Source organism: Buteo buteo, chromosome 10 (assembly GCF_964188355.1).
Source record: "Buteo buteo chromosome 10, bButBut1.hap1.1, whole genome shotgun sequence".
Classification (NCBI taxonomy): domain Eukaryota; kingdom Metazoa; phylum Chordata; class Aves; order Accipitriformes; family Accipitridae; genus Buteo; species Buteo buteo.
This window is the reverse complement of record NC_134180.1, coordinates 9,252,003-9,261,684: the sequence shown is the minus strand read 5'-3', so window position 1 is coordinate 9,261,684 and position 9,682 is coordinate 9,252,003.

Sequence of the window (9,682 nt, the reverse complement as noted above, 5' to 3'; positions counted from 1 at the left end):
AGGCATCCTCACCTCTGCTGGAGGGGCACTTCCTTGCTGCAGCACAGAAGGAGCCTGCTCAAGCTGTTGCAAACCAGCCGAATAGCTGGCAGGGCAGTCCAAACTGCTTCCCCCAGCCACAAGCAGTGAGATCCAGAGGGTTTCCAGGGGAAAACTCCACTGCCCGCTCCCCAGCCCACTTCCCAGCTGGCAACAGGCTGCCTCCGGCTCCCTGCCACCCCACATCTGGAAGGGAAGTATCAGGAAGAGACACGCTGGGCACTTCCCTCCTGCACATCTGGGAATTGAGAGTGTTGTTTCATTGTGCTGGGGCAGGGAGGGTTTCGCTGGTGTTATTATTCCAAGCTGGCCCAGAGTCCTAGGAAAACAAAAGCTTCTTCCTTGCCAAAGGGAGGGCTCGCTAGAGGCAGCCACTGGAGACGAGGGCTGGGCTATTCTCTGGGCTTCTAAACGCTACATTTTGGTGTTTAAATTTAGCCCTAGATTGAAATTTTGCAGACATGAGCCCTTCTGGTGAGCCAGCAGCCTCGCCAGCATCAACACTAGCTTTTGCCACGCAGTGCGCCAAGCAAGCATCCTGCCTTCCCCAAGAGCTCAGCCTCCAAGCCTCCAGCCTCAGCAGCAATGTGCTTCGTGGGACAGACCCCTGGCTGCCCATCAGCAAAGAAACCACCCAGATGTGCTCCCAAGAGCCACGATGGCTGGACAAGACAGTCTAGTTGGAATAACAAGGTTTTTTGGCCATTAGGTCTGCATTGAGACAAAGGAAGGTGCTCGCAAATTTTTCTCTCTTTAGGCAGAAGACCAATTTGACCAAAGAGGACTTTCCAGAAGCAATGGAGATGTCAGGTGTTGAGAGCTCTGACCATGCCCTGTGTCACCTGTTTTTTCCCTGGGGCACAGAAAGTCATTACAGCTTTTGGCTTTTTGTACTCCAGCCCTTAAGCTTTAGGATACCAGTCCTTGCCTGGGAAGGGAGCCAAGCCCCACACTTCTATTCTATCACTATTATTGCTATCCATTTTCCCCACCTTACTCCATAGCATGGTAAATGGCTTCAAGGAAAAGAGCCTTGCTCACAGCAGGTCTCTTCTCTACATTTAGGCCCCTAGATGTGATAGGCACTCTTTCTTTCTCCCAAATACATAATTTAAAGGCTCCAGCCAGAAGTTGTTTCCATAGCGCTTGATCATACCACCTGGGAAGGTGGGCACAGTCCAATACTTGCCAAAGGCTGTCGCCTCCCTCCAGCCCCGCTGCCAAGCTCTGTGGCCTCTGCTTGAGTTGGCCATTGGAGTTACTGCAGGCAAATAAGGAATCAGGAGGAATGCTGTTTTATTTGCTGGAGTTCTGCAAACAATTAATATGGCCTTGTCCTTTGGATGAACCTGGTTTGATAAGGATGCTATTCATATTACAATGATTCCTTAAGAACAGAAAGTTGAATGCAAGTGAGCAATCCAGCTCTTGTCTGCTCTACGCCTGCAAGGGAAACATGCCTGCAGGCTTGCGCTCCCGGGGAAAAAAAAGAGATGCTCCAACCTTTCAAGTCTTTTCTGCACAAATCCAGTGGTGCATGAGAAGTACCCTATAAATGAGGTGGAAGAAACAGGGAATAGTGGGGAATCACTCCTATATAACATGACCCAAGGTCATTTCACACAACAGCTCTCCTGCAACTGCTTTCCCCAAAACACTATTCAGCCCCAAATCCAGACCTCTGGATTTGTTCAGAACTGCTGTATATGGCCACTGGCTGGCTGATAAGCACTGGAGTAGGATGTGGCTGAAGAGAAAACCTTACATTCAAAGGGCACCTAAGAATAGAAATATGACGATAGATCTTCTTTAAGATGAATGGACTAAAAATTGCAAATTTTTTTATACACAAATTAGAGTACTAGACTAATGCAAACAGCCAAATACCCAATTTCGTGGCTTATTAAAATCCAAGGGAAGCTGATCCTCTCGGCACACAGCTCCCTAGGGATGAACTGTGTTTCACTGCTCTGTGGCAGGGTTCAAATGCTACAGGGATGCACAGAAAGCTTTTGAGCACAGCAAGCCTCCAGAAAACACAAAGGTAGCTTTGTCTGGAGTATATCGACCTTCTTTTTTCTTAAACACTAATTCTGACTCGAAGATAAATATAACACGCGCAGAAACATGTGATCCTCTCTAGGAAGGCAACTGTAAACACACACTGCTATGCACAAGCTAGGCAGAAGAGTAGAAATGCAGCCAGCTTTGCATTGAAAAACTTTTCCCCATGACAGAGAACCTGGCACCAGTGTAAGGACAACTAAGGGGATTCAGTGCATTGCTTAAGCATATGCTTTGCTAAACTTGTGGTTTATCAAGGAAGAAGGATCAAAGGAAGACGCTGCCTGCTGCACGAGAGAACCGTAACACAGATGTAATCAAACTTAGCTGCTCTGCTGAAGCTTTGAGTGATCCTGAAGATCTGGGGAATACAGGTTAGCTCTATTTAAATCAACTCAGTTGCTCCTACAGTCCCCATCTTTTCCCTAGCAAGTGCTTTTGCTTTTAACCACTTCTATTGCTTCCTTTCCCTGATCACTTACTGCCATGACAGATTCAGCACTGTCAGAAATGCTCACATCTTCAGATTAAACTGCAATTCTGCTCCAAAGAGCGGCTGTGGAAGTGTTGCGGGTGATTTGATCTCAGTGACCTGCATCAGCTCTGCAGTGCTACCAAGGAATAAAATGGGACGGTGCCACCAAAGCAAGAGGTTGCTGCTCAGAAAACCCACAGGAACACGTCCAAGGTTCATCAGGTCTTTTCCCCATAGAGACTGCATGACATTTTGCCAGGATGGGCTGCGCTTGGAGATGAACTTGATGGTTGAACCACACTAATAAATCCAAAAGGAGAATTAGCAAGCTATAGGCATAATGAGAACATTTTGCAGTTTTTATTGCCCAAAGTCATGTCTTTGATTTGCAGGAATCCCTGATACTTTTGCAAAGGTTTGTTTGACTTTGGTAAAAAGAAAGTATTGCTGGACTCAAGCTCCTTTGGGCCAAACTCTCTTCTGTAGCTGCAAAGTGCCACCCCCTCTCACTTCTACATAGTTATACAAATATATACGACAACTCTCTGGGTTCTTACCACCCTATTCATTTCTAGGCAGGTCTTCATGAGAACAGCCCTTCCTGGATGCCATCTGATTTCACAAGCACCAAGAACCTTTTAAAATAACTCATAGAAACCAAGCAAAACACACTTGAAATGAGCAAAGGCAATCAGCTGAAAAAAAACCAACCCACAACCGCATGCCTCGAGCTCATCCTGCGGACAAGGGGAAGGGGAGGCAGAAAGCCAACGCCAGCCTCGCCACCGGCCGCGTCCCATGGACGAGGATGCTGGTTGGGAGGGCAGCCCGCCGCCTCCAATCATGCCGCCGGCAGCTCGTGTTGCTACGGCCCTCAGGTCTGAACCTTTGGAAATTAGGTAAAAGGTCTGAACACGAAGCTTTTTTTCCTCCTCCCCCTACGCAGTGGTGCCCCTTGCCTAGCACAATCCCTCTTCCTGCTGAGCTCTAGGAGGAAAGCAGCTGGGATGAAGAATTAACTCTCGCGGTCCCAGGGGCTTTCCAGAACAGGAGCAGCAGTGTGTGACACGAACGGCATCGCGGGGAAGGGGGGGATGTACGAGCAGATCTTGCTTCCCACCTGCCCTGTGGCTACGAACCGGAGAAAAAACACGGGTGTGAGGATGGATGCATCCTCTCCTACCCCCAAAAAGAGGATGGATTTTAAACGGGTTTCATGCCGGTGGAACAAGCTGCTTGGAGATCCCAGGGGATGGGATTTTTCCATCCCCTGGGTAGAACTTGGCATTTCTAAGAGTGCATCCTAGACCTGGAGGGACTCATCTCCCCCCTTCCAGAGCAAAGGATGCAGTCCTGACACCTGTACACATGGGTCCCCGAGCTTTCCCTTCAGCCCGGTGAGGGGATAGCCCTGCAGAGGGTGGTTTGGCACAGACGGGACCAAGGGCATCTCTGGCCGAGGTCAGAACGCCAGCGATTAGAACTGGCAACGCGCCCGCCTGCCGCGGACCCACGCATTGACGCTCATCCCGTTCCCGGCGGCAGCCTGCCTGCGCCCACTCGCTCTGTGCTATCCAGGCATCCCTGCACCCCCCTGCCCGCTGAGACCACCCCGGGGCATTGCAGAGATGGACCTCAAGAAGCCACCCACCCCGCTATAAGCATCTCTGCCACATCAAGACAGGCTGGGAGGGAAGGTGTCGGCCCTGTCAGCAGTTTCAGGAGTTACCCCACCCGAGCCCCATTACGCTGCTGCCGGGAGGGAGGCTGCACCTCCACGTGAGAGAGCGACTACCACCGAATTTCAGCTCTGGGAAGCTCTTGGCTGCTCAGCCAGCCTCCCCCAAACCTCTCGTCTCAGCAGTGAGCCAGGCACCTCGCTGGCGTGGGGCCAGGCAGCTCCGCAGGGCAAGGGGAACAGTGACAAAGGCATCTTTGTTTCTCCTGCCTGCTTGCTGCTTCACCCCAGCCCTGGTGTGACACCTACGAGGTGGAGTCATTTTTCCACAGCAAACTTCCAGCAGCGTTTCTTGGATGCTGTGTCACCACAGCAGGATTGGGTTCCCCCCCACCCCCAGCCCTTTCCCCAGATATCACCCCAGGAGCAGAGCTGGGACCAATTGAGGCTGGATTTGCCTACTTGACCAGGTGTTTGCATTAACCCTTCCTGGAGCAGACTCCCTTCCCCATCTCCGCCTGCCTCCCCTCCCACCCGGTACACCCCTTCCCCAGCACCGTGGGGTGGGAAGCTATGAAAAGCACTATACGTGTTTTATCGTCTCTCTTTCAGCCTTGTTTACATAGGAAAGTTAAGATGGATGAATTACAGGTGTCAAGTCCTTAAAGTTTGTAGTGAAAGGAATTATCTTCTAACAAGACAGCTAGGAAAACCCCAAAGAGATGCTGGCCCAAATCCATCTTAGGTCTGAGATGGAGAAAGAAGTCTTCAAACCAAGGACAGGTCAGGAGCAGAGCTAGCTCACATACCTAGTTTGAAGCTGGCCACATCTCCGCTTACACATTTCTTGTTTTCTTTCCCTTGTGCCAGGGGGTCACCTGTTTTTCTTCCAGCAATCCAGTGCGTCTAACAGAAGTATTACCTCTCCTGACAAACACTGTGCTGCCCATCACCTGAAACCAGTCCAGCAGCCGCGACAACGCTACTACTGCTTGGAAAGCATAGTCCATCTTCCTGTGGATGATGTCACTGAGAAATAAATCTCTGTTTGGCACAATGGCTAGATTTAGCTACAGCAAAATACGACCACTTTTAGAATATCATGTTCTTTGTTCATGCTTTCAACTCCCTGCTTAGAAAAAGCCTACCTGGAAAAAAAAAAAAATGCCCTTAGATATTCAACATCTGCAGCTCCTATAAAACATCAGCTGGGGTCATTGAAAAGGAAAGTAGACACCCATCAGTGGAGGACTTTGCTGCCTGAGTCTCACTTGGCTGCTCTCAGCACTGTCAGGTTGTTTGGAAACTGTGAGCTGGGCTAGGATGGAAGCTCATGCTTCTCCCACCAGAATGAGCTCCAAGGTAGCCCGGCTCCTGGCCATCCCCATCTCTGTCCCATGCCCAGGAGAACAGCAGGAGCCAAGCTGGGACCCAGCAGGGTCATGCACCACGTGGCTTTTCAGATCCCAGGCTGCATCGGCACTCTGGCAGGTAGCAATAACCATCATTTTCCTTGCAAACTGCCTTTGATCTCAATATATTTGGGATGCTAAAAACCATACATCCTATGCCTCACTTTTGCTTTCAAATACAAAGCGGCTTTGCAGAGCAGTGTTCTGCTACACCACCTACAAAATAGCAACAGACTCAAAAAACCCAGAATAACACAAAAAAACAAAACCCAAAGTGTATGGCCTTGCTAGGGCACAGTTTACCCTGCGGAGGCTGATTTCTGGAACTGCAACTGGAAGCCGGGGTATGGGCTCAGCCCACCTCACACACAGCTGGGTGCGAGGAGGTGAGGGTTGCTGCTGACTTGGAGATGTCTGGTTAGGAGGAGCTGAAGCAAGGATTGAACGCTGTGTGCCACCGTGGGTTCAGACTACAACATACAGCCAGTTGCTCACAAGCACTAGCTTGAGAGACTTCTTCCAAACAGTTCGCTTCCCCAGCCTCCCCACCATGTTAATCATTTCATTGCTCTCGCTGACGACAGACTGCAGAAGCGAGCTCGCCCTTTGCTTGGCCTTGTAACTCAGCGGTTCCTGGTCCTCCTCCTCTGGGAACTTCCCTGTGCCCAGCCGCCCCTGCAGGGACCCACAGCCTGCGTGAGCATCCCGCAAACCACAGGGACCAAGGCAGGCAAGAGGTTGAACTGGGAGACTGCCCAGAAGGCTGGTTAGATCGGTCCAGTGGCCCTGCCCTAGCAAAGGCAGAAAGAGGAGCCAGGGCTTACTGCGACCAACACCAGGGACTCAGCTGCTCAGGGCAGTAATCCAGGCAGCAAGGAGGAACGCACTTTGCCCAAATCCCTCTCCACTTCAATAGGAGCAGCAGCCTTGACACAGGCTAGGCTGCAATTCGGGAAGTACCATCCTGTCTGAAGTGCCACGCGGTGACAGCCAAGCACAGCATCCTTTAGCCCCTGACTCCAACAGCCACGCTACGTGGTGGTAGGCAATTAAATAGCATCTCATTTCCCCCTAGGGCAAGCAAAACAATATTCCTCCCTGTCTCTACAAGAGGAAAGAGATGGGAAGGATGCAGGGTGGAGTAAAATTAATGAGGTGTCTTCCCCTCCTTTAATTCTCTCTTGCCACATAGGGTTTAATGGTTGGAAAGCAATCTGAGATCAGCAGATGTCAACACCACTGGAAAAGCGCACCCATGCAAATGCGTCATGAGCCCAGCACACCCAACCAAACCTAGAGACGGAGCAGAAATGTGCAAGACAATAAACCCTGTGCAGCTCCTCATAAAGAGAAACCAAGTCAAGCGGAAAAAGCCATCCATAGGCATGATTTATTCAGTGCCTTCCTCTCACCCCCGCTGCTCCCATCACTGCTGTTTCCACTTGCCGCTGTGTTGGGGGCATATCCACATCGCTCTGGAGGAGCCACCTCAGTCCCTGCAGACACAGCAAGCTGGAACCAGCCAGCACACATACTGGGAACAGCACAGCCAGGACAGAGGCATTCGTTTATTCAACAAGAGGCAGAGGGAGGTACAAAACAGAGCAAAGTCTCTGATAGTAGCAGGATGATGGACACGGTGCCTCTGACAGCAAAGGTCCCCTCAGTTCCTCAAGACTAAGAACCAAATCTTGGGAGCGAGGGGGGGGGGGGGATAATCAGGGTTTTCTTACAGAGAAAGGTTGCATGTTTGCTCATGACCAGAATATAACATGGCCCAAAGCAAAAAAAAAAAAAAAAAAAAAAATCCCCAAAACAAAACGTCTCATCTGAGCTCCTCCCAGCCTTCACCAGTCCCCCACATCCTTCTCATCCCACTCCCATGCTGAGCTACCCGTCAGTGGACAGGCAAAGCAGAGGGACAGGAGGGTTGAGCTGAGCATCGAAAGGAGACACTATTTTAATTAATCCAGCACACAGAGCACCTTTGCTGCCCAATACCTTCTGTGCAAAGGACAGGGGACTGGCTGAGAGCATGGAGCAGTGCTGGTACGGGGGGCCAGCATGTCCCAGGAGTCCAGCAGCACAGGGGCAGGTGCCTGCGGGCAGCAATGCCAGAGAAACGACTCCTGCCCGTGCCCGGGAGACGGGCCAGAACTGCCCACAGGCACATCTGCTCCTGCTTTTCCTGCCACCGATGTTCAAAACAAGCTGTTCCCAAGCCCAGAAGAAGGGCTGGCACCTGCCCCGTAGTACCTGGCAGGGGGAGGCACACCGTATCCTGCGGGACAAGCACACAGTGCTGCGGACGCTTCCCAGAAGGGCTGCGTGTTTTGGCAGGGCTGATGCTCTGGTCTTGCAGCATGCACAGGCAGAGTGTAGCAATACACACATACACAGCTCCAGATGCCCCGGACACAGAAGAGCGTCATAATTTTTTTTTTTTCATGCTTCAGAAGAGGACTATCCAACAGCACATGCTCAGAGACCTCCCCACACAACTGAAATCCTGTCCAGCGGCAGCCGCTGCCTGACTGCACAGCCGAGCTCCTCACCCTCCTGCTCCAACAGACACCACTAACAGCATGCATGACTACTCCACCTCTACAAAGAGCACTTCTCCTCCCCCCAAAATCCCCCAGAGCCTCAGTCTGGGAGCCCAGTTCAAAGTTGGTATAAAGCAGCTCAGCACTGAGGTCAGCCAGAATTACACCAATTTCCACCAGCCATAGATCTGGCCCAACTTTGCTAAGAACACTTGATCTCCCACAGTGCTGCCAGCTGGTTGAAATACAGCTGCTGCTTCAATAGTGCACGCCAAAAAAAGGCCTGACATTATTCACAACAAAAAGACATGTATTGCAGTGTTTGCTTTAAATTTCATGTGAGCAATTTCCACAGGCTTGGGTAGGAGGGGGAGACGAGCAGGGTGAGCCACTGGGTGTCAGGGAGCTCTTTGGGCCGAGCTGTCACTAGCTCCCACCCAAGATGTCCCATAACACCAGGGTCACACACTGTTTGCACAAGCACCTTGGAAGTGATCCAGCTCAGCTACGGCCTGTTAGAAACCCATTCACCCTGGTCTTGCAGGTGCTCTACAGAACCCACATGGCATCATTGCCTTCCCTCCACCCCAACCTTTGCATAGAGATTTCTGTATTACTGAGACCAGATGCTACAGCAGAAGCTCCCATCTTACAGGCTTCATGGCCTTCTCCAGCACAAGCTCCCCAGCAAGCCCAGGCTGCCTCTTCACAAGACACAACATGGAGAAGGGCTGTCTTTTGGTTCAAGAGGAACCATGTAGACTTGTGCCTACTCATGCGCAGGCTCAAATTGCACGGCCAGCTCCTTCCCGGGTGCTTTGGAGCCACCGTGGGTGTGTCACAGGAGTCACTCAAAGCTCTTCTGCTCCCGCCATGCCAAAGCCTGGCTCCCTGTACACAGGGTTGTTGCAGTACCATCATTCAGGCTGTATTCAACCCCTACTGCTCTCTGTTGCCTGTATGAGCCAGGCAGAGACCTTCTGTAGGGTCCTGCATACTGCCCTTTACCCCGTGATGTTTCTAAGCTGTGCTCTACCCTGCACCAAGAAGTGTGAGTAGGGTTTGCCATGCATGAGCTCTACAGCTCGCACTTTAAGAGCAAGATAGCGTTGTTGCCAACTCTCTTTTCCCTCCCCATGAAAACAGAGACCCAATGACCCAGATGAAACACCTCGCTCCAACCAGGACATTGCCACGGCACAGACTGCTAGCATGCTAGGATGCTCTCTGGTCCCAAACCACCATCCATGGAGTGTCCCTGGCTCCTGGTACACGAGGCACACGCGCAGCTCTGTGCACAGCCCCAAAATGGTGCAGAGAACAGCCCTGCCAGAGACCATCTCCTTCCCCAGCCAGCTTCATGAGCAGCTTTATTCATAGTAGAGAGATTACAGATCAAAAACTTCCATGCCAAAGCAATCTCTTGATGAAATGCTTCCTCATAGGTCTACAGCCCACAGTGACAGTG